A 26,632-nucleotide genomic window follows, 5' to 3' on the forward strand; every position below is an offset into this window, starting at 1 on the left:
TTTGGGTTTTTGTTTTTTTTCATCTAACCTCGACTCCAGCTTTCTTACTTGACGCGATTTTCTGTTATAATATGCAGCGTTTGAAGAAGTGTTTCATGACACAGAAACCTCAAAAAAAAAAAAAAAGTCACATACTGAAAAGCCGTTCATCAAAAAAGACAGTCAAAAAGTCCACTGCAGCAGGTTGTAAATGAATTTCCATCAGTAAAGGCACAAACATAGAAACCACTTACGTAAAACACAAACCCGAAGCAGGAGACCTTGGAATTGCATGTTACAATACTCAGAGCAATTTGTTTTATGTATGTATGCCAATGTGTCATATGGAATGAAGCCACAAACCATACTTCTAAGTGATACATTTCGTAAAGCCATGCTATTTAGGACCTTAATGCTTTTTTCTTTTAATCTTTTTATAAGATAATTTCCCCAGTATTGAAGAGCAGGACTTGATCTAACATTCTGTTTACTTTATCCCATTTTAGTGATGCATTAGCCCTGTGTTGTCGACTTGCGGGGGCTTTCATTTGGAACAAACTGCAAAACGTTCTTATTTTAAGCCTCTCACCTTCAAATTCCTTTTCTACATTTCCTTTGCTTTGCTTTTCCAAGGGAACGACTCTCCACGCCTTCCTGATCAAGACAGACAACCTAATGGCTGAGTGGGCTTTAATTTCTACGTTCCTGGCATTCAAACTTGATTTGCATTGTCGTATGGAATTATTTGGTATTCAGTAGAAAACACTATTTCTTTCTCTTTTTTTCCCTTCCCTTTTCTAGACAACCAACCACTGGGAAATTATTGTCAAAGTCTTAAAATGATTTCCCAATGATTCCTTGTTAGTACAATACAATGTCTTTCTCAGTCCTGGTCCCTCCTCAGCTCTCTTCTGGGGCCCAGTGAATCCCTCTGTGTCTGCAGCACATACACAGCAGACATATTCCAAATGTGTGGGTCTCTACTACTCTTCTCTGCAGTACCTCAGTGAGTGTAGAGGAAATGAGGAGGCTGGTATAAAAAGATAAAGTGAGGAAGGCTGTGAATTTAAAAGAAAAGGAAGATGATTCTTCACAGATTTTTAAGGGTTTATTTACTGATAAGGATTAACCACACTCCATCCAATCTCTTTTGAGTGCCTACTCTGTGCGAGAGCGTATGACATTGGGGGATAGAAGAAAGCGAATGGTACCCTTGCCTTCAAGATGCGCAAAGTGCAGTCATAGGGATGGATATGTAAGCAACTAACTGTTATTCAAGGCAGATAGCTAAGGGCTGTGCATAAAAATGGGCTGAAATGAGCCCAATGGTATCACAGGCTAGTGGTAATTCATTCTATTCAGAGGACAAAGATGGAAGGAGAATGTCAATGCTTGTCCCATTTCCATTGGTGGAAGTTCAGGAAGAGAAAGAGAAGGTGGACAGATCATGAAGAGAGAGAAGGAAATGATCTGGAGGTGAAGAGAGAAATGGGAATAGGAAAAAAAAAAAAAGGAACAAAATGGCGAGAAATAGGGCCAGATTTAATTTCCAGAGAATTAACCTGGGAAATACTTATAACTCAGGAGGCTATGAATCTAAGGACTTTCTTTAAATGCCAAAGGCATAAACTAATCTATTTAATTAGAAAAATATGCTTGTATTGCACTCTGAGTAATTTCCCAGAGGAAAACTTGTTTCTTTTACAGTTAAAGTTTTTGTTTAAAGCCTCCCCCTGCCCCCTCCCCTTGCTCTACCGCAGAGCCTACACCTCTTCAGCAGGTGCTCACTCCTAAGCAATTATTGTCAACCGGGATGTGAATATGACCCTTCCAAGATCTCACATTTGTTTTTTGGGTACTGAAATAGAAACACATTAACCTAGATATACCTGAGCCCTCCAGCAGGCACTTTATAATATGAAAGAAAAAAAATAAAAACTCAAAAGGCATTTCTTCCGTGACTCACCAAATCTTTACAATAGCAAATAATTCAATAGAATAATACAATAGATCTTAATATCTTACAAACTAATGAAAATATTCAAAATAAAGCCGTACATCCCCAGCCAATTCACCATCCTCTTTCAATAAGTTTGTAGAGTCTAAGAATATTCTCTCCTATAGCAGTAAGGTAAGGTGCTTAGTCTTTCTTGAACCTGTATTAAGAGGAAAATAAATTCTGGTGGCCTACAAATTGAAACAAGATAAGCTCTTCTTTGCATGTCACACATTCAGAAATGCAACTAAAAAGTTTAAATGCTTTATCATACTTTTGCTGAGTAAAGGAATTTGAACATATTAATTGAACCAACACAGCAGTTTATTCAAATAAGATTAAAATGCTCCATGGGGCTCCTGGGTGACCCAGACGGTTGAGTATCTGGCTCTTGATTTCAGCTCAGGTCACAATCCTAGGGTCATGGGATCAAGCCCCCATTGGGCTCCACACTGAGCCTGGAACCTGCTTAAGATTCTCTCTCATTCTCCCTCTGCCCCTCTCCCCCACTTAAATGCTCTCTCTTTCTCTAAAGTCAAAAAATTAAAAATAAAAATAGAAAAGAAAAAAAGAAAAGGAAAAATTAGTTTAAAAATAATAAATAAAACACGATTATCCAAGTGTACTTTTTGCATTTAATGAAAAGATTAAAAGGATACATGCTCAGTTCTAATCCAGTCCCACCTACTTTTATACTATTAGTTCTTCCTAAATTGACATACATGGAAGAGTCCCCAATAATAAACCCCAAACTGAGGACGATAAACTCAAAATAAAGACCCTTACATAAAAAGGAGTCAAAAATAAGCTGAAGATGTAATGGACGAAGAAGGAAAGGAGAGATACTGCTGAAATCTTGGAAATACTAACACCTTGTAGTTGAGAGAACATGTTTCTAAAATCTTTGTAGTGGTACTAAACAAAAGTAATAAAAATTTTCAAAACCAGCTTTACTCATATTTTCCCTTCCTTTAATTCTAAAAACAGAAATGGATAACTTTGGGACACAGTGTAATGTGATCTAAAATGTGATGTGCTTTTGGGCCCAAGGAACTTTATTACCTGGAGACTCTGTTTCCAGAGTCAACCCAGTAACATTATTAAACACTGTGACCAACAATTCATTTCAGGGACTTTCCTCACATCTAAGTGACCAGAATCTGAACCTGTGTTTTGGTGGCTAAAGGCAATGTATCTCATTATAAATAAAGAATGGAGTTTAAATCTCAAGGAAAGCTTTCTTAGTATCTATGTTTGCACTGAATATTAAATATACTTCAGCATACTTTTATGAACACCTATGACTTATGGTTTCAGAAACATGTGTGTGTAATTGTTCTGTTTTATAGGTTATTTGAGTGCACGCACCATAATTCTTTACACATTCTGTATACATATGTGTAAGTAACTCAAAAACTCAATGAATATATTTCTAAAGGTTAACAAAGGTGTGATGAAAGCTTTATTTTTATTTGCCCTTACTATTATTTACTGCTTCGTGCAAACCATAAAACCGTTCTTAAAACTAACAATCAGATCTGTTAAAATGATCTTACCCTAGGAATTATATACAAACACAGCTTGCAAGTTATTTTTATATCAAATCAGCTCCGGTCTGACATGGTTTCTTCAATTACTAAAAGGCATGCTATGCTCACATAAAAGGACTGATATCCCACAAACGTGCTGCCGTGTGTTTTTTCCTGGAAAACTCAGAATAGGATCTGTCAGGTATATCCGCTAGCGTAACAAACATGTCACCCAGATTTGCATTGGGAATTAAAACATTCTGTAGCCTGACAAAAGGCTGTGTGTTTCTAGCAACCGTGACGGAAAGAAGGCATTGCAATACCTAGATGTTGTGAGTTAAAAGTCTCTCATCAGACAGCTTGAAAAAACACTATAATCCCAAGATGGAGCTTCCCTGAGTGGCAAGCCAAGCTCCAGAGAGCCGCGCTGCATCCCCAGGCCAGTCATCCAGGCAAGTCTAATTCTGTCGCCGCACACCCGACATTGTCTTTTATTCCTAGATTCACACACCAGTTATATCGGAACCACAAAGGTAGGAAAATGTACGTGTAGAAGGTGAGAAATGACATGGATATTAAAAACCCAACCCCATTTTCTCTCATGTCAAATGCGAAACGATACTATGGTATTTCTAAAATGATATTAGAATCACCGTGCAGTAAGCAAACAATGATGTTAACGAGCGTACAGGACAAAACCATAAAATGTATCCCCATTATCTAATTTAAAAAAAATTGCATTGCTAGTTTAAGTGAGGAGCAGAGCTGGGAATTTTGCCATTTATAGAACACATTCTTCATAATCTGCCTTAAATAATTTCACTATATTATTATTCCATCTCTTAGTTTCAAAAGAATGCCCGGCAGATATTTCTAACGATATTTTGTATGCCTCAAAATGGATCTGCACATATTTTAATCAAGATGCGCGATAACTGGAAAAAACTCTTTTCTGCATAACATAGAAGAAGCTCTGTAATCAACACAGTTTTGCCTGAAATGCCACAAGCTTCACTTGTTTTTCAGGTCATTAATGAAAAACAGGCATCAACTTATTAGCAGATTCATAAGGGCAGTATTTTAGAAATATTTCCTATCACTTAAGTCCATGCGTAATTCAGTTGTGTCATTAGCTCCATAAGTAAAGCTTTTCTGGAAGAAAGATGTGACAGAAACCAAATAAAGTGCTCATCACAAATGGATAGAATTTAGCTTGTACAAATAAAAAACAGATTGGACAAATAGAAAGCATTCCAATAACTTTGCATTTTAAAAGGCGATGTCCATTAAAGTTATTTATTAGAAGTGTTCTTTTTATTGAGTAAGTATTACTGACAGGCTAGATTCAACTCTGATACGTGAAATTCAGTTTTTACCTAAATATCTCTACTTCAGCATGATGAAGGGCAATGAACCACATTCATCATAAAGAAATATTAGTGCTCATATTCTTCAGTTTGTATGAGATAAAAAAAAAATTAATACAAATCAGGAAGTGACATAGGCTACCACTTTGAAACTACAATTTAGCACTCTTTTTGGCCATCTTATTATATACACTACTCCTTTTTTCATTTATTCATTTATTTTAATAGCACTAATTGATATGCTAAGAACGTAAGCATATCTTTAAAAATCAAAAGCAGGGCATATTGAGATCCTACATCAACAAACAAAAACTGAATGCATTGTTCATACCAGAAACTTACCTTCCTGTATTTAACCCTGCCCTCCAACACTCGGGGTTGAACTTTATTCTCTCATTTCCCAGTGAGTAAAATGAGACCAGAGAAGTTAAGTAACATATTCAAGTCACATAGCAAATAGTGTCACAGACAGGATTCGAATACAGGTCTGACTGATGCCAAACTATATTGCTAATGCTCATTAGCAATGCTATAACTAATTTGATTCATTATCTTTCTCCAAAATATAAGTAATGTGAAAGGTAGCTTCACTAATTAACATTCTTTGGTCTCCTATGAAAATGTTTACTTCTGTGGTCTTCTTACTTAATATGTAAAAGATAAAAATGTCTTCAAAGCCACCCCTCCCCCCAACCCCCAGAGCACTCACCAAGGCACCTGTAACTCAGTACTGAGCCTTCTGTGGGGCAAAGGGAGGGGTCAAAACACACCAGGGCCTCCTCCTGCCTGAGGAAGCTCCATTTTGCAATTAGCCTGACCACAGGAGGCACCTTTTTGCAATCCACACTAAAGTCACCATTTGTAAACGCCATTGCCCCAAGGGCCATCAATACATTTTTATTATCTTCTGTAACAGGATGTAGGAATTTATCAAACATTTTCTTTTCTTTCTGATAACCAGTTTTCTCCCGGGCAGAACAGACAAGAAATATAGGACATGGTGAAGTCTGCTGCTAGACTAGGGTCTGGAGAGATGTGATTCAGTTTAGTAAATTTAATTCAACACTCACTTATTGATGGGAGTTACCAAACTGATGGCCTCTGAAGGAGGAGGGGTTCTCAGGATCGTTATGGAAAAAGATGACTGGAAAGATGAATAGTGAATTGTCATGCCAGAGCAGAGAATGAACTGAGATGTGTTAAGAGCTGCTACACCTAGTCTTGGGAGATCATTCTTTTTTCCTCAGGGAGACATGATGCGTAAGGAAGGTGAGAAAGAAGTTCGAGCAAGTTTGGAAGGAGGATAGGAAAGTGAAATACGAAGGTGCACACTGATACTCCTGTTAGCTTTTGCTTCTATAATGAGTTTTTTTTTTTTTTTAAGTAGTAAAATGCTGGTGTTGAAAATATACATTCAGTATTCAATAATACAAGTAGAAAATTAATTTTGTAAAGAAAGAAAATTAATTCTGAAAGTCCTTGACTTGCTTTTCAGCTCCGTCAGTTTGGTCCAGTAATTACCCTCTTTGAGTTTTGCTTTTCTTTTCCACCTCTTGCATAGAAATCATACCTATAATAGGATTTCTATAAGGATTAAATGAGGTAATGTATATAAAACCCTTAGCGAGAGGTCTGGCATTTTACGAGCTCTTAATAATTGGTGGACATGACTAATTGCTTTGGTTTATTGGCTGGTCTGCTTGTTCTGTGACAAACACAATATATCTAAAATGCCTGCAAGAAATCTGACTATACAGTATTTTAAAATCAGCAAACTTGGTTTGACTTCTAGTTTCCTTTCCTCAAGTAAACTTTCTTGTCATTTACATGGCAATCTTATTTTTAACAAATGCAAGGCGAAAGCTGCCATCCAAAGCTCTTAGAGCTGATAGCTGATGAATGGAACGAAACAAAGTACATTTTCGGAATGTTAGTACATAATTGCTCTTGCTTAAAATTGATCCCCTCAGTTTCAAACTTTGTCTGAGAAGCATCAAAGGCTATCATGTTAAGCCAAGGTTATGTACTCATCATGCATTTCATTCTTTAAAAAGCCCTACTATGAGAGGGAAATCTAGGATTTTTATAAAACAATTACAACAGATTTCATTCTGCTTTCTTCCTTTCTCAGGGAAAAGGAGAAAACAGTATTATTAGAGGAATACAAGAGACAGGATTCATAGATAGATGGGGTCTGAAGAACAAAAGATATCTAACAGTTCAAGATAATTCAAACAGCGGGCTTTGATGTTCTTCTTTAGCTATGCTATCAAATCCTTTTTCTTTTTTTCACATTCCAATTGTACCAAATAGGAGAAGCCCATATACAAAAGAAACAATAACATGCTTGTTAATCTAATAACAGAATGTCAAGAACAGAAAACCTACCCTCCACAAAGTGTAATTGAGATTGCCTACACCACAGACAGTTTATGATCAGAAACCTTAGGGGAAAAAAGCCATCAATAGAAATAATGTTTCTACTGTGAGCTCATGGTCACAGCAAGGCTACAAGACCAGGGACATAAAGCCCTATTAATTGTACTTCCCAGGAGTCACCAAACATCTCTGTTTGCCTGCAAGAGTCCCGATTTCTACCTTTTATCCAGTGTAATTATTAATAGAGTACCTTTAACTCTAAAAGTGTCCCAGTTTGGACAATAAATTATATAGTTGCCCTGGGTTTACCCCTACTCCCTTTTACTTCCTTCTCCTCCAAAAAAAAAAAAAAAAAACCTTTAACTCTTCAGGTTATGTGAAAGGGAAGAAAAAAGTTATCTGTTTTTCTAAGCTCAGCTATTCATTTGACTACCCTTCATTTTCCTACAGCAGGAAAGATTTCTAGTCTGAATTGAATTTGACACGGTCCCATTCACCCATGAAATATTTTGGGCAGAATTACCCCTATCTTTCCCCACCACCCTCTCTCTCTACAAATTTCTGCCTAACTCTATGGTATGATGTTGAGTCTGCTTATTGAATTCTATTTGAAATTTTCAAGGAATTATATCTCACATGAGGACCCCTTAATATAATTGCTGTTTCTTTAAAAAAAAATCAAATGTTCAACTTAGGTTATATAGCCAAGAATAGCAGTTCATATCAGCTGCAAGAAAGACTGAGCACCTTACAGCAAGAGCCCCTTAATCAAAAAGCAATCTTTTGGGATAAGTTAGTAGTACTTTGCCTCCAGCACTAACCAGATCCCCTACTTTCATTGTATATTTCCACAGGAGTCTAATGATGAAATACATTAGATCTTCTAACAGGTGAAGTAGAAACACACTTAAAGTATTGCCTTCTGAGGGTTGCATGGTGTTTCTAAAAACAGGGGGCGGGGAGGTCCGCAGCAATAACAGCATCCAAACCAACAATGTATTCTATAAGCAAAAGCCTTGACAAAGAAGGGGGGAACTTCCCCCTTTCATAGAAATATTCAAATGAATTCCTTATGTATATCGCAAAGAAGAGAAACACAAAACAGTTTAGTTTTGTTAATGGGTGGGCCTGGTGGTGCAAATATTCATTTAAAAACAAAAGTCTTACCTTTTAGTCATGAGGTTGTCCCTGAACTTTATCCAGAAAAGCTCCACAGCTGCAAGGAAAAAAACAGAATCCATTTGGGGAAAAATATTCTGATATTGGAGAATAAAGATTTACATTTATCCCGTGGGCTTTATCTGCTCTAGACCTACAAAAACCCAAGCTTCCAATAGCGGATAGGAATAGAGGATGTAGGTCTTCATCGTTTGTACACAGAGGGCACGGATTTAATTGAATTATTTTATTTATTTATATTCTATTTATTTTCACATATGCGTATACATTTACATATAATGCACACATACAGACAGACAAAAATGCTTGCTCTCTTTTAATCTATATCCTTACATACACACACATACACAGAAGCACCTTTCAGACACATCAAGGTTGTGTAGCACATGTGATAAGCACAGTATCTCTCTTCCCCAAATCATGGTCTTATGAACCACCCCCTCCCCAATATGGTCGGGCCCTAAGAACAGAACAGGAGGTAATATCTGAAATTTTTGCTGTACCTTCAAAACAGCTGCAGCTTCCTTTCTGTTCTGCAAGTAGCCTAAAGTCAAACAGATAAAAACAAATCATGAATCAGGGTGAAAGGCTATAAATATGCTATATTTGTTTTCTTCTGTTGGTTTTGTTTTTCTTTTGTTTTGTTTTTAACCTTCACTGATTTGGGGGAAGTAATTAAGTGTTTTGGCATAAAAGATCTCCTGCTGGGTGATAGGCTACATGGGGAAGGGAAATTAGACAAAAGGTATTGAGTAATAACCACAAATGACTTTATAGCCTATTCTGTTTGAATGTCAATAGAATTTGAAAGCAAGATTTGCAGAAGATAATCAGCAATGACTCCCCCAAGTATCATCAGGAAGTGACTATAATCAGCCATTTGCAAACTCTTACCTGCCACGATGATTTCTTATCTTAGTGGGAAAAAATGGCATAGTGACCTAAAAGCTCAAAATTATGAACGGCAGAAGTTCCCAAATATAAAAAGCATTTACTATCTGTCCAAAATTCATCAGCATTGAATTAATTTGGCAGATTCTTAATGGCTTTGCCAAGTGATGAAGTATGCATCACATAACATCGTATGCATTGCTGTAACTGCTTTGAGGCTTTTAAGGGTGCAAAGGGTGAGATGAAGGTGATAAAATAAATAAATATAACTATACATTTTTCAAATGAGGGTTGCATAAATAAAAATTATATTGTAAATAAAGAATCAAAAATAGAGAATCTAAAATATATAGTCTGTAATGCTGCACACTGCCCAAACAGATGGAAACTGTGGATTTGCTTCCTTAACAGTGAGATATTCGCTTAGGTGAACAAATTGAAAGAGAAGCTGCTAAGAAACAATAATTGTTTTAGACAATATTAATTTCGTTATGATGACGTTCACCCATATATCCAGGCTAATGAACTTCATCATCAAGGAACTACTGAAAACTGACTGATGGTCTTAATATTTTGAAACTCTGCCTTCCAAATTTAGGTATGGATTTCTTTAAAGGGTCTTATTTTCTTATGCCAAGTTATAATCCATAAGAAAAGATTTTCCCATCTATCAAAAATCATATTTCTCAATGGAGACGGACTATATATATCATCAATGTGTCTAAATAACAGGTAAAAGAAATTCAGCTAGTGATAGATTTTTTTAAATGCAGTCACTTTGCCCACATGATATTTACCACATTACAATTCCTGGTCATGATGAGCATTAGGAAACCCTGAGTAAGCCACCTCGATGGTTATTAAGATACTATGCTAAAGAAAAATATTTCCCAATAGGAGGTACTAATAAGGTAGCCAACAACATACAGAAAGCAACAAAATGAGAAATAATAAAAAGACAGCAACTGTGTGCAAGCTGGATGTTCCTACTTGGCAGCTAAAACATCCCTGAGATACTATGATCTGTTCCTTAAATGTCCAAGGGTTTCAGCTGTTAACAGATATCATTCCAAATTTTATTCAGTATAATTTGACAAATACCTATCGTGCATCTAAACTGTGTGTTCCAGAGGAACCTAAAAGGGACAAGTTCTAAAATGAGAGGAGTCACCCAAGCCAGGGGTTCTAGATATTTGGAAACAGAAACCATTGGGAACAAAAATAGATCAATAAATATTCTATTAAAAGGCAATCATTGATATTTAATTGCAAGCCATCTTTCAGCACCAAATTAAAAATTATTCATAAATATTGGTATTTTCTAAATGTCACACTAGCAAAAAAGTTAAACCTCCTGAGGAAAAATCCCCATATCCAGCCATACTTGTTGTTTCTTATCACCCTGAAGGGTGCACAGTTTGCCAGATCTCATGTGCCCTTTTTTTGTTGTTGTTCATATGGTTAAGGGCAGCCTCACATCAGTTTTCACAGTGACCCAAGGGGCAAAAAGACCCACAGCCTTTGGGTGTCCTCCAGACATTCCCCTGAGTATCCATTCCCTTTGGGCAAAGAGTTGTCTGGAAGCTGAGTCAGGGAAGCTGGAATGTTAGGTGTGTGAGGGTTAAGTTAGGTAGGGATGACCCTTTGTTCCCCATGTCAATGTTTTGTACCCCATGGTCCTGCACTTTTTCTTTTCCGTCCGCCCCCCCTTACACCTTGATTCTAAAGTGTGTTCTCTGGAAGATTCCCATGTGTCTGTGCAGATGTGGAGGACTAGCTCACAAAGCTGTTAGAGTTTTATTTGTAGGAAAGACTAAGACACAGTGTTGAGAATGAATTCATCTTTGGAAAGGGAGCATCAAACCACACAAATTATGTCCAAAGACAATGCTTCACAATCAGAAGGGAGGCTTTCCTTTCTTCGTTTTTCTCCTGACTACAAGGAGGGGGAGATCCCACTGGCGAGACCCCATTAGATTCCAAAGGGAAAACAGCTAACTGGAAAAGTTGGAGGGCAATTTTCCTTGAGGAGAAGTACCAACACGCAGCTTCTCTGATGGTGGCATGGGCAACAGACCGCAGTGTGAGCAGGGGTGGGAGTCCTCATTCAAGGTCAACGTGGCAGCCAGGTTTAAGCATGGAATAGAATGACAGGAACTCAGGAACAGCAATTGGTTTAATTCAGCAGTCTTTATTCAGTGCCCAGGCCTGTGCTGGATCAGTATCGGTGAGTTGCCAGACCAGAGATGGTGGCTTCTGTCTGTCCCTGAAGTAAATGCACTAGTATAGGAGACACGGCCAAAGTGACAGCTCCTTCTACCGACTTGGGCAGTGACAGTTCAGGGGCTTTGCTGCTCTCCTCGCAGAACCAGAGGGCACCACAGACAGCAGAAGGCAGGGCAGAAGAGAAACAGCACTTGAGCCCCCCACTGGGAAGCCCCAGAGTGACGGGAGACAAGCAGTTAGAAGGTCCTCATTAATAGTATATGCCTTTCCCTCCTTCTCCCTATTCTCCTTTGTCTGGGTTAGATTTGCCTCTCATATTGTTTAATACTGCCGAGCACATCTCTCATCATACTCTATCTTAGTTGTTTAACATATCTCCATTGTTTAACATAGCCATCCGGGCTGCAATTTGCTTGTTCAATTTAGGGGTGGTACGTGGGGTGGGTAGACTCACCTGCTCTTAGCACAGCTACTATGTCTAATAGATGTTTGTTGAGTGAATTGATGACTTAACACACAAAACCTCAACTTGCTTCAGAAAATATCTCCACTTTCACAGGAATGTAGGTCATCTAATTTCATATCTTTACCAGCCACGAGTCTTTGGGCTTTTCAGCGGAGAAAGTGGAATTCAGGATGTGGGAATGGAACAGAAGATTGGGGGTGGGGGGAACCTACATTGCATCTTTCCTGGATATGATTTGACACTTTTGTTTTAATTTTTATCTTCTTTGTATAAGCCTGTAAAGGGGACAGAAGAGAGCCTGCAGGATATTAACATGTATCAGCAGAGATACAAGAAGGTACATAGAGGCACCTGGGTGGCTCAGTCGGTTGAGTGTCCAACTTCAGCTCAGGTCACGATCTCACAGTTTGTGAGTTTGAGTCCCACATTGGGCTCACTGCTTTCAGCTTGTCAGTGGAGAACCCTCTTTGGCTCCTCTGTCCCCTTCTCTCTCTGAAATATTTCTCTGGCTTATGAAACAGTTGCCTTAATGTTTGGAGACTTTTCTCTATGTAAATATTTATTCTAAGTTTGGAAAGCAGTTAAGCATCACCACATTCTCATGAACACGTTTTCCCTTTTTCAAAAATAAACATTCTTCCACGAGGCTATAGGGTAGCCCATCCTGACAGGGCTGCAATCAGATTCACTTTGGTTTCCCTCACAGACCACTAAGCAGATGTATGATCCATGCCATTTTTTAAACTGATCTAACGTTAAATTATTTGGCAGATTAACATCAAACATGAAATTTGCATCTTTGTCTCATTAGGGATGATAATAATTATACATCTGCCCATAATGATAAATTATTACATCAAATGCAAAGGGTAGGTCTGCCTAATACGATAGAAGACATTGGCTTTGCTAAACATTTTGATATTCAGAAACTTTAAACCACATGCACGTCATTTAAGCTCTTGGGAAAGAGAAGCATAAGGCAGCAAGTACAAAATATTGGTCCAGTTTTTCACATTTTGGGGGCAAGGGTAACAGAGACATTGTGGGGTACTGAGATGAGGTTCTCAACAAAAGGCTCTGCAAATAACAGCAACCCATCAAAGACTCTGACTTATACTGCTTAGTTTCTCTAACCACACTCACGTAGGGAGCTTAGTACAATTTCGTACGACCAGAAGCATGTCTGATTTAGATGCACTGAAATCTCAGTCTCTGCCTAGACTTACTGCCACCTGAAATGGAGCAGGTCCCCTCACACCTTCACCCTCAGCCACCACACCTATACAATGGAATTGATGTTAATACTATGCTGCATAGTTATGAAATTTTAGTAAAACACAGCATGTGAAAAATCTTAGAAATATGAAGACCTCCACTAATGTTAGAGTTAATACATTTATGTCACTACCTTAATTCTAGATAGCTTTTCATGTAAGTTTTAAGGCAGCTAAATCAGTAAATATAAGATGCTTGTCACTTAGAAGACAGAATATCGGGAAACTGACTTCATTTTTCATGTTTCAGGTTTCATCCAGATGTTTTGGCACTTTGGAGCCAGAATCATTTTTTTTTTACTTCCAGAAGCATTTCATTTCAGCTGGGAGTGCCAGAATTCTGGATGACTGTAATAAGCCACATTAATTCTTATCTTTTTCAGTTCAATTAATGTTGCCATTGAAAAACCAAGATGCAATTATGATTTCTCTTTCAAGGAATTCTATCTGTGTATGAGGTGGTGGTAATGATGGTGCGGGGGTTTTGATAGGGTGTTACTTCAGAGTAGCTGTCCTGGAAATAATGAATACATCAAGCATAGCGGAAAAAGCAATGAATCAACTACAGATGGAAAGAGGTATTTGTGAAAAATATAAAAATCTCAGGAGGAACAGGATAAGATTTGAGTCCATGCTCATCGCCAAATATGCATGCAAAGCATAACTGTCCTTCTTCCTGGAAGATGAAGCTGCTGGTATCTGTTTCTGTGGCTGAAACCCCCATGTGCACCCTTGAAAGCTATGCGTTGGTGGGTGGCTTTGAGTTGCTGTTTACATTCTGCTGTCACTCAGGGCTCCGCCTCTTCCTCTTCTAAGGTGCATGCCATACTTGCTCACAGGGCAAACCCAGAAGCCAGGTCATCTGTTGGCGGCCGTTGGCCAACCTTCTCTAGCTGCTCCACTCCGACTCTGGAATGCCTTCCTTCTGGGAGTTTTCAAGATTTCATCCACACCCCCCATGATTGGCACCTTCCCCCATTTTAAGGATCCTCATGGACCCTCCACACAGTAGGCACTGAATAGCTGAACCAATTAGTGAATAAACGAGTAAAAGGATTCTGCTGATACCAAGCAAAACTCGGCAGTTGTGTTGCACTTAGTATGACTTCCGAATGAGTAGATCTCAATTTGTGGTTACCCTCTCTTGCCTTTCAATGGTATTTGATGTGCTTTATTACCTAAAAACAACTCAATGTGTTTAAAATTTACAAGATTAAGGCTTTTAGAAATGCCATCTTTTTGTCATGCTCTTTTCTGACCATCCAACAGTGTCTAGCAGTGTGTCAATGGGGTTATAATGCTCATGCAGCGGGAGCCTGCCCCCACCCCACCCCAGCCCAGCCCCCAGGTTAGGAAGATTCCTACTTGAAATCTATTCTACAATAGGGATATAGAGATCATCTAACTACTGGCTCCAGGCCAAATCCAGCCCACATATTCTATTTTTGTATGGCCCTCAACCTAAGAATGGTTTTTACATTTTTAAATGGTGACATATGACAATTACATGACATTTAAACTTCAGCATCCATAAATAAAGTTTTATTGGAACAAAGCCATACTCATTCATTTACGTTTGTCTATGGTTGTTTTGCTGCTATGACAGCAGAGTTGCAGTCATGAGAGGCACCTTATGGCCTACAAATCCTAAAACGTTTAATGTCTGACACTTTACAAAAATGTCAACCCCCATTCTAGATCATGGCTGCAGTTCAATGTTGGCATTTCATACAATCAATGCAAATGTTTGTTTAATAATTGTGTGTATAGGAAAAGCCAGCTTCTGTCTACAGGATGTTATTTCAGGACCCCTAGTATTCAAATAATGTCTATGACAACAAAAAGGCTATAATGACACATTCATTTCTTTTTTTCTTTGGGAGAAATAAGATGGGGCCCCTGTCCAACGTATGAGGCATTTTTGGACACATTAGCCACAGTTACCCTCTGTGGGCCATGAATTATAGAAAGTCACCCATTCCTCCAGGATAATCCAAACCTATCCAAGATGCAGGGCTGGGTAAATTGAGTGATGCCATATTTCATTCTCCATTCACCCCTTGGCTTGATGTTTGGGGGCAGTTCACAAAGAGCATAATGATAAGCAGTGGCCTTGGGCATCACATAAAACCGTATCAGACAGTCTTAATACTTCTTTTTTAACAAATTCTTTTTAAAATTTTTTTTTAATGTTTATTTATTTTTGAGACAGAGAGAGACAGAGCGTGAACAGGGGAGGGGCAGAGAGAGAGGGAGACAGAGAATCCGAAACAGGCTCCAGGCTCTGAGCTGTCAGCACAGAGCCCAACGCGGGGCTCGAACTCACAGACCACGAGATCATGACCTGAGCCGAAGTCGGACACCTAACCGACCGAGCCACCCAGGTGCCCCCAGACAGTCTTAATACTTCTAATGTGACTAAGTTGCCACTTCTTTGTAAACTTCTTTGTTACATACTTTCTTTAAAGGATTTCGATGGAGAATTTGTAGAGACAACATGAATATGGAAGGGACTTTCAGATTTTAGGGTCAAGGCAGGTTTGCGGATGAAATTCAGAAGGAAAACTTGTCACCCAAAACCTTGTCCATCATTTCATCAAGGGCCAACCAATGCTGAATGTCCAGGTATACTGAGTCTATCCTTAGGAACACCTTAGACTTTTACTATGTTTTTTGAGAATGGGACCTTTCAGAAATCAACACTAGGGCAAGGTGTTGTGAATATATGAATTGATCTTTCAGCTCAGCCAAATGGCTTATCAGGCAAATAACTACTATCCAGACCTTTGCAGCAGAACCTGGTGAGAATTGTCATTTCAGTCTATTATAGGGGACCAGGACTCACCCTCCCACTATTGAATGAAAACAAGAAAGTTGGCAGGTCAAAAGATTATCCTAATATAGAGCCTTTCAAGTCACAGTGGAGATTACAGATGTGGCCACTTGCTTTCCACCCAATCAATAATAAACCGGCTCTCATTTTCCAAAGTGGGATTGGGTTTCTGTGTTAGCTTCAGAACAAAAACATGCTGCTTAGCGGGATGCCCAAGATAGCACCTCACAGTCTGGCCCTGGGCAGCACACTGTCACCAGGTTTAGCCAAGTTCTCATAAACTTGTTTATTTCATAAACAAACAGCTTATTGCAGTTAATGAAAAGAATGCCCGACCAGAGCGAAATAAAGCAATTTAGGTCCCTCACGTAACTTCTGGTTGCTGGGCTGCTGTTCATATCTCCTTTTTTCCCCTTAGTGCCAGATAAACCTCTGTTGGTTACAACTGGCAAAGCACAGAAAAAAAGTGGTTATAATACACAAGTGGTCAATGAGGCAGCCTTTAAGGAAAAACACTGCTGATAAGATAAACAGCTTGTGATGTCCTTAATTATAATATTTCATACTCATTTAGCCATCTCCACATCACAGAGCTAACAAAGTGGATTTCAAACAGGAAATAAGACTCCTTCCCACCAGCCCAGAGGCCTAATTATAAAATAGCAACCTACTTTTTCTGTAGTGAATACAGGGCTTTTTTTTTTTTCCTCCTCCAACAGAATTTATTGAGCTCATTACCAGGCTGCTTATGAAGTGATTTGAAATGAGGCAACATTAAAGCATTCCACAAATCCCTTGTACTTAGTCATCCTGACACTTTATTTGAACTCAGAGCATTGATATGGAATAACTGCAGCAGCCCTACACTTCTGACTCTATTATCTGACAGGAGGTCTGGAATCTAAAAAATGATATATCATCAAACTTTCTTAATCATCACAATAATTTGTCGGAAAGAACCAGGTATAATTCGGGCAACACCAGAGGGGCTGTGCTGCTAGAAACAAGGCAAGTGCAGCATGTGTTAGCCTTAGAGGAACAGAGCCACATTAATCAGGCAGCGAAAGGACCGAAGGCAGTGTATGTACGTGTGTATTTTAAGAAAAATTGACAGATAGGCTTCAAAGCCGAAAGCACTGAACTCCCTGCATGCTATTAGTACAACTCTAACTTCTGTTCTCTTGTAATCCAAGAGGCAGTTGTAGACTGACCCTCACTGGGTTATCACTGAGGCTAATACAGCACAGTTAAAAAACTGTATCTGCAAAAGTTTCAAAGAGGAAAAAAAAATCTCTGAGGAAGGACACAAACGTCTATGGAAGTTGACTGTTATGTGAAAATATGGCTCATTTTTTTTTTTTTTTGCCTTTTATTGTCTCTTTCCCTAACTTACTGAACCAGTAATGAATCAGAACCTAAAGAAATGTCCCCTGTTAGAGAGGAGTTATGTTTTATCTCTCAGTGGGTCCTATATGTATCCCGATGTGCAGTCTGCCTTTGAAAAATGTCAATTTTTAAGGAGAAATTTCATCGAGGAAAGGTTATGTAGGTACATGTGTGCAGATGTGTGTATTTGAAAGGGGAAACGTCCAGCCTGTGAGAACAATGAATCTCAAATGCAGTTCCCTCCTTAGAGTGAGGCTATGTCTTTTCAGTTTCAGCTACTACTAATCCTTACTACATTTCTTACCACAGTTCAAATTCCAATGGCCATAATTATAGGTTAAACGGGGTTGTTTCATCAAGGAAACATTGAAAGAAACTTCAGAGCAATACAAAGGACTTCTCTTTTTTCTAGCTTAGGCCTTGAAGTAGTGCTGTTGCATGATAATAAGCTCGAGGGGAGTCCTATTTTGAATAGAGTACCAGAACATATGGTGTCTTCTGTTACCCATGAGATCTTCAACCTTGACAGTTAAAATTCCAAACCAAATCCATTCCAGTTCAACTGAAAATATGTCCCTCAAATGACTTCCCTTAAGAAAATCATTCCTCAACATCCCTTAAGAAAGGATGAATGAATGGAGGGTACGTGATATAATGTTTTTCTCAGAATAGAGGGGAGCCTTCGCTCTAGGCACAATCTCCATTATGCATACGTATACTGAATATTGACCACATGCGAGTTTGGGGACCAAGTTTTGTAGATTTTTTAAAAAGAAAATGCTATGAATTCCCATCTAGAAATTCTTTCAACTCACAGCTGTAGAATTGGAAGAAGTAAACATAGGATTAACATCCATAGATAAATTCCAAGAGGAGCATACTCTATCATTGATACGTAATGTACATATCATAATTCTGAGACACCATGCCTGGAAAAGATGTCTCGTTCGCCTAGATTTGTTTCATGAAGTTCTTCTCACTTGCCCTCTTAGCCTTAGTCCCATAAGTCTTCAAATAATCAATGTTAGTGATCTCCATTTCCACTTATCTTCACTCACCCACTAGTACAACCCACACCAGATCTCAGCATCACTCAGAACCACTGTTCCTCCAAGAACGTGGATAATCTACCACTGCTCTCCCTCTGTCAATCCCTACTAGACTTACTATTCATAATGAAATGCTTTTATTCTTTGTTCCATTCTCTCCCAATTTATCAGCTTTTATTCTCATTTTTGTTAATGCCCCATCTAGGCTCGATGTCTCATGTCTAGGACTCATGTCAAATATAGTCATTTGAGATGGTGTTATACAATGAATAGGATCAGGGGATCTGGGTTTAAACTGTCTCCACCACTAATGTGTGTGATCTTGAGCAAATGACTTGATTTCTGTGTTTTGGTCTCTCCATCAGTAGAAAGGTAATTTCTACTTCAGTGTGCCACACACTGTGGCAGATGCTAATGATTCAACATGTAAGCTATCAAAGAATTTTAAGTAGAGAAGTGATATAATCAGATGTAGCCTAGCTTCTTCCACGACCAGCTTTGTGACCTTCAGCTTAACATTAATCTCTTGATGCCTCAGTTTCCTCCACTTTAGAATGGAGATAAAAATAATGTCTCCCTAAGAAAGATTGCTAAGAAGGAGTAAGCTACAAATAAATATTGGCTATCAGTAGTAACCTGTGCCCATGATACAATCTTTTGCACCATTGCAATTATCTTAGAAAAGCAGTCTGTATTTTCTAATTTTTTAAATTCTCTGTTACCAGTTCCCTTATTAAGCTCTCAAAATCTGGTTTTCATCTTTCATTCATTCACAGAAATATTTATTAAATTGTTCATAAATACGAGGTCTCTACCAGGTGAGGGTGATACACTGAAGATGACAAACACAATTCCAACCCCCCTAATCCTTGCCAAGTATCTTCTCAAAATTTCCATTCCTAATTATTCACAGTCCCTTCCTTATTGGTCTCTAATAAAATATTTTAAAATATAGGACAGCATATTTTTATGAAAATTTCAACTTCTCCCATTCACTGGCATCCATGTTGCCATATTCTTTTAGTTGTTTTTTTTGTTTGTTTTTTGTTTTTGTTTTCCTTTTTTTTTTTTTAATTTTTCTTACCCTGCCTTCTACCCTCTTTCTGGAGCCTCAGTTTCTCACCGTCTTTTATTACGAGACTATATAGCCCTCTGAACCTATAGTATCTTTCTCATCAAAGTTCTTTATTCTCAGGGCTCTTATTATTACTTCTTTGCAAATGACTCCTTACTTTGTGACCACTTTCCTCTGACTGCTTTCCTGATTTCATTAACGCTTCTTAGCACCCAACGTGATGCTCTGACAAGTCCTCAAAGTCAACATACACTGAAATTGGTATTCCATCTTTTACAAATACCCAGCCCCATCTTCTAAATTCCTTAATTTTTGTCTCCTATAGCTGAGATTCAACCCTTAACGCCATGTTATTCTTTCTTAACCCACCTCTTCATTCTTTAGCTGATTCCATAGATTCTATCTGTACATGTTTTTTATTCTTATTCTTCTTATTCTTATTCTTATTCTTATTCTTATTCTTATTCTTATTCTTATTCTTATTCTTGTCATTATGCTGGTTCGACTCTTATTTACCTCTCACTTGAACTAGTCTTCTAACCACCCCACCCCACGCTCCTCATTTGGTCTTTTCATCTCTTGATTCATCACAAAGGCTACTGCTATATCCATGTTCCTCAAGCTCTCCTTGGGCTTTGTACTGCCTTTTCTAAAAACTTTAAAGGTTCCCCACTGCCCAAAAAGTAAGTCAACACTTGTAAACCTAATGTTTAAAGCCCCCTATACTCTGGTCACAGAGTACCTTCATAAATAAGGTCTTCAATTTATAAAACTCTTTGGAGTTTGAAATGCATTTTTACATCTATTACCTTATTTAATCTAATACTCATAAAATGTCTTATGATGTAGATATTATTATAACATAAAAGCTCTGTGTTATTCGTAAGTCATAAAAGTGCTCAGATGGGGAAACCAAGGATCAAAGAGATTTGAATTTTTCATAAGTTACATAAGCATTTCTGAAGCAGAAGTAGACAGATATGATGAGAGGATTTTGACCTAACAGTGCAATAAACACACCTTACTTTTGCAAAAATGTATTCTCATTATTCTCCTTTGTGAAGCACAAAATAAGGAATATCAGAAATTGTGGAAAGAAGTTAATGAAAGGAATTAAAACTCAGCAAACCTGGGTTTATGTTTGGGCTTCTTATTAATTTCCCAAGTCCATTAACAACTCTATGCTTTATTATATTTGTCTGCAAGACAGCCACATACTTCCTGAAACACATTTATTTCACAAAGAAATAATGAAGAGTAATGGAATTATATCCATTTTAAATATTTAATTCTAAAGCATGTAGCTATCTTCTTTCATGTGAGCCATCAAAGCTTTTTTATAATCATTAGGCATCTGTATTATCCCTACTTATACAGATAAGCAAATGTAAAGTTAAATACCTTCTTTAAGTACCTTCATTGTCAGATGAAAACTCAGCACCCTCAGCTTTTTCACTCAGGTAGCATTTTTATTTCGGAGTAATCTATCAAATATTTTTAGTTGAGAAAAAAAGGCGAGTTCCATAATATCAACTCATAGTTTATGTTTCTAAATAAAGTAACCAGGTATTTTATATGGTAAAGAAGACACAGAGTTAACAGCTCAAAACATTAGAATATAATTTTAAGAGAAATTATAATAAATCTTTGGGCTTTCTATTGAAATTAGGTCTTTGAGCACCCAAATCTGTATTTCTCACAATTTGTTATTTTCCAAAAAAGAGAAGAAAAAGTGAAAAAGGAAGGCAGGAAGGCAGGAAGAAAGGAAGGAAGGAAAGAGAAAGAAAGAAAGAAAGAAAGAAAGAAAGAAAGAAAGAAAGAAAGAAAGAAAGAAAGAAGAAAGAAAAGAGAAAAAAAGGGAGAAGGAATGAGAGAGACAAGAAGAAGAAGGAAGGAGGGAAAAAAGGAAGGAAGGGGAAAACAGCCTTATGAACTAGATGGTGGACAATTGCCATGGTAACACAATGTGCCATCATCACCTGCTCATTACTGGAATGGAGAGGGGGGTTGCATTCTCAGCTTTGTGGTCAACAGAGCCAAGCAAAGGAATTTTGAAGAAGCAATGAAAGGCACTACAGCTACTATATTCAGGATCAACTGATCATGGTCTAGTTAAACACTCTATAAAATCTTTTTCAACTTAGAAAAAGGGCTGAGGAAAATAACTCCCAAGCTGTTCTCTGCTGATAACTCAGGAACAGTAGAAGAAAACTATACCTGTGTCCTCCGGGAATTCTTGATTACTAGCCGACACAGCACAAAATATGGAGTTTAAAAAGTTATTTTAGGTTCAAAAGTATTTTGAAAATTTTTATTTCTTTGAGTAGAAAAGAATATCCTTTATAAAAACTCAAATTGGCATGCTGTTAGTCACAACTAAAAAACAAAACAAAACCAGGGGTGCCTGAGTGGCTCAGATGGTTGGGCATCTTGGTTTCACCTTAGGTCATGATCTCAAAGTTTGTGGGATTGAGACTCCCAGCAGGCCCTATGCTGACAGTGCAGAGCCTGCTTGGGATTCTCTTTCTCTCTCTCAAAATAAATAAACATTTTAAAAAAAGAAATCAAGGAAACCAACCCAGAACTAGAAGGAAAACCAAACTTAATGATCAATTTCACACAAAATTAATACAACAAAAAATTTAGGTTTGGCAAGAGGGCTAATGGTGACTCATTGAGATATGTGCTTGCATTTGGTTTGTCACCAACATGTATGTCTGTGTTTGATGACAACATATAGATCAATCACATGATACTTTATTTATTAAGAGAAAAATCATACTCATGACTTTGGCTTACAGAACGTCTCATGGTACTTTGTAAATAATTAACAAGTCCAAGTTTTCTTCTCCTTATGTATCTTCTTCCAACATTTCAAGTAGAAATCAGTTCATAACTCTCACTTTTGGTCTTTATATCAGAGTTTAATCTAATGAATTTCTAATAGCTACATATGGAGCTAGTGGCAGAATAAATAATTCTTATTTCCCACCTTTTGTCACATACTTTACTTCTCACCTATTAGGTCATCCATCATCAATTTGAGCCAGATATGTGTCAAAGTATTTGTTTTTCTCAGTTAATTGAAAAATAGGAATATTAACTAAACAAACAGCCCAAACCATTAAAAGAACTCATGGGAACTTTATTTTACCTGATCTAGAAACTAAAGTAAATAAATTTTGCTTCTAAAGAATCCTATAATTCTTTAGATGTGAAAACTAGTATGTTGCTCAATTTAAGATAGGAGTCTGCCAACATTTACAGTTAACACACATATTTTTAAAAATGAGACATGTTCTGATAGAAACATTATTTCTGTATGACACAAGAGCTAACAAGACTTCAGCCCAGCTGTGACACTCTTTACCACAACTGAAAGGAAATGTGATTGCATTCAAAATAGTCTCTTTGTTGTTCACACTTACAACATAGACTCAGAATGCATTTTCTATTACTATTATTTATTCCTCAAAGCTTTTCACTAAGAGAAGTCAAAGTCACGTTATAGATTTTGGCTTTGGGTACATGGGTTTCTTCTGTCTAGTAATGTAGAATCATACACCGGACATAGGCAATATCCATCAAACAGACATAGTTAGGAGTAAACGTTTCATAATGTCTGACGGTTACAGTGTACTGCTAAATTGTAATCTTATTTGATAAGGCATAAGCTTGTTTCAGCAGTTAATCTGAGCCTTTCATGGATCTAAATACTTATCATGAACACTTTGTTAAACTCAAACACTTTTATTGTTGAATTCATATGTTTGGATCTTGAAAGTTGTTAACACATATATGAGTTTTCTTAATTTATAGAATTATTATTAGGAACCTAGATATATTGGAAAATATACTAAACAATATTAGAATTGTTTTCTAGTTTTAGTTGATCTTAAAGAATGTGAACTATGTTGCTAAGACTAGGAAATATGGAATTATATAATGGCTATCAATAGAGCTATTTGGTCGTTTTTGGTTTTTGTTTTGTTTTTTTTAAATCAATGGATTAAAAATCCATCTACACAGACAGGTCATCAGTGGGATTAATGTGGTGGAATGTCCTTCTGGCAAGAAATCAACAGCTGGGTGAACAAAGACAGGTCCTTTGGTAGCTCAATGTCATCACAAAGATGCTGAGATATGCAGATGTTGCTAGCATTATGGAATTGTGTGTTTTTCTATCCCAACTGCCATGTATATTCTCAACTTACTGGGGGTTAGCATAGAGAAAATTGCTTAGCCACTACAGTTTTTATAAAGCAGGAGTGGGAAGTATTAAAAAAAGGTTGTGAATTTCCGATGTAATAGAATAAGGAGGTAGAATGATAAATGCAAAGGCAATTTTTTATTTCTGACAGTGATAAATCACACATTGGGTAAGTTCTGTCCAGCATTACTGCCTTGCCTGAACCAGTGACCTATTCACTGTCTACCTATAGGAATAAAGATCACTTTCTATTGCTTCTTCTTCTTCTCTCAGGTTATCTTTCTGAAAGTTGTAAACGCAGTACAACCACTCATGGGCTATTGAATTCCCTTATTCTTCCCAAGTCTAAGTCATTCTACAACTGGTCCAAGAAGTGGTTGGAAGCATCAGTGGAACTCATTCAGACGGCCTTTTGATTACAGTTGGCCCGGGTCTCTAAAGGCTGTGCTCACACAGTCTGCAATGAGCCCACAAGCCAAAGGTTCTCTATCAGCAACCAGAGCTCTGCAGCAACGTCTTCAATATACCACAAGCCTCCCCAAACTTACTGTCAAAAAGGGGAGGGGGAGTAAGAAGCAGGCAAGGGAAAGGAAAGAGGGCTCTTCTCACATGTCAGTATATTTTCTGTGACATCAAGCTCTTGAGCACTAGGAGTCAAAAACCTCAGGTTTTTGATGGAAACCACAATGACAGCATCACTACAGTAAAGACATTGCCTAAGGCACTGAAGCATCTGCCTTTCATTCTTGTTCACCACCCTCCCCCAAGAATGGAATCACTATTTAACCAAACTCACTTTTCCAGTTTTCAGAGTCAGAAAAAAAAAAAAAGAAAGAAAGAAAAGAAACAAAAAAAAACACCCTCTTACTGTGGGAGGAAGGGGAAATTCGAGAGCAGGGCTCATTCTTGCACTCATCTGGTATCGACAACTTTTTAGCACACTGAGCGAGGAGGGGTACTTTTCAAGGAACATATAGAGAGCTTGTCTTTTTTTTTTTTTTTTTTTTTTTTTTTTGCCTACTATGTAGAAACTTCAGCACAATTTTAAATATGGTGGAGAAAAGAGCAAGTGGCATTTCAGAAGAGAGGCACTATTGCACAGCGGTTGGTTTGGTCTCTAATTTTACCTCCGGCATTTAACGGCTGTGTGTGCTCTTGGGTACATCACCTAACTTACTCTATACAATTAAAAAAATGGAATCAAACTCATTGAAGGACTTCATTACGTGAATATATAAAGTTTGAAGTTTTATTTCTGATAGCTATTATTAATCACAGGAGATCAGGAAAAAGCATCGTGCTATAGTGAGGGTTCAACAAAAGTAATGTCATTGGAAATGCATGTTGAGTGAGTTATCATTAATTAGCCAGGCATTTCTTCCCTGAAGTATGCATATCCTTGCTGAGTATACGGAATAGGGGCTTAGTCAAATCAGATCAGACCATGTAATTCAGGTCCTCTGAATTTCGCTGCCTGTCATTTCCAATCACGCTTCATGGTAGCTGTTGTGAGAAGAGCCTCCTCCTTAGGCTGTGTACAACTCAGAATACTGAGCCACCAGACCCTGCCACCTTGTTCACGTAGCCTGACACTGCCTTAGAGACAGATTACTTGATACTCGTTGAGCTGTTGCCCTGGATTTAATGTTAACACAAAACACAAGAATGCTTTTTTCCTCCATCAACTAAATTTATGTGCTCTGTCCCTTTGCCTCATAATGTTTAAAAAAAATGGGAGAGTGTAGCTAAGAAAAGGAGATCAGACTAAATTTAAACCCTAATCATGGTCTCCGCATAGTCTACTCCTGTATCTACTGTTAGCTTTTATATTTGTTCTCTGATGCAAGAATATAATTTTTCTCCTTTCTTTCCATCTTTGAAAGAATTATGGAAACAAAGACTCATTCACTTCTCTGTACTACAAACTCCCTTCACATGTGGCCTGCACAGTGCCCAGACTGCTGACAGCCTCTGTGTACAGACCCTGGTATGTTTATTTTGCCATTCTCTCAAGGGCCAAGAGAAACAGCAGGGTGATTACTACATTTCTCCCTCCCCACTCTCCCACGCCCAAAAGGCAGCTCTAAATTTTTCATAATAACATCTACATCAGCTGTAAGACAATTTTTTTAACAAGATTTTTTTTTACTTTCTTCCGGGTGTAACATTCCTATTTTGAGATCTGGGATTTGTAGGATCCTTCTCTTACCTTATCACTCTTCAAGAGCAGGAAGTCCCCCCACAACCACCCTCCCCTCTCAAGTTGGAACAGAAATCCATTGACTGTGCTATATTTATTACTAGTCCTTAATGTGTTTTAAATGTTAATGAAATGGGAAATGCCCTCAGCCATCTCTAAATCTAGTATTTCAGACTAGTTTCTCAGAATTGGCAGAATTTGCCAGCTTTGCAAGACAACATGGCCAAATTTGGAAAGACCTAGGACCTCGAATTATTGATTCCTTCAACAGCAAATGTATGCAGTTCCCATTGCTTATAAATAAGCTTCAAATGAGAAAGCCAAGGGGTTCAAAAAGGTGGGAGCCAAGAAATGCATGTGACTGAGTTGGGAATCAAAATACACATGGCTAAATCCCTTGTCCAGAGTTTAGCTCAATGACCACAGAGCTTATAAAGTACTTATATACAGTACTGTATTCAATGAAGATTTTTTTTTTAAATTTATTTGTTAATTTGTTTTAGCCAAAACAACCATTCACTGAGAATCCTATCAATTAAAAGCAAAAGGGTTTTTTTTTCCTCTCCATTGTGAAGGACAGGTCATAATTTCTC

At 37.8% G+C, this 26,632-nt stretch overlaps 1 long non-coding RNA gene across 1 annotated transcript in view; it reads right to left on the reverse strand.

The window, feature by feature from the left end:
- Window positions 1–8,211: 8,211 nt before the first annotated feature.
- The window catches only part of LOC109263422 (uncharacterized), a 580,530-nt gene continuing 562,109 nt past the window's right edge, over window positions 8,212–26,632 (reverse strand). Inside the window, exons 5-6 of the long non-coding RNA XR_002078202.2 lie at window positions 8,933–8,973; window positions 8,212–8,466 (exon numbers count right to left, since the gene is read on the reverse strand). This is a non-coding gene — a long non-coding RNA (uncharacterized LOC109263422). The remainder of the gene's footprint in view (window positions 8,467–8,932; window positions 8,974–26,632) is intronic.

The sequence above is a fragment of the Panthera pardus genome, unplaced genomic scaffold (assembly GCF_024362965.1).
Source record: "Panthera pardus isolate Hobbes unplaced genomic scaffold, ASM2436296v1 HiC_scaffold_17, whole genome shotgun sequence".
NCBI classification, from domain to species: Eukaryota; Metazoa; Chordata; class Mammalia; order Carnivora; family Felidae; genus Panthera; species Panthera pardus.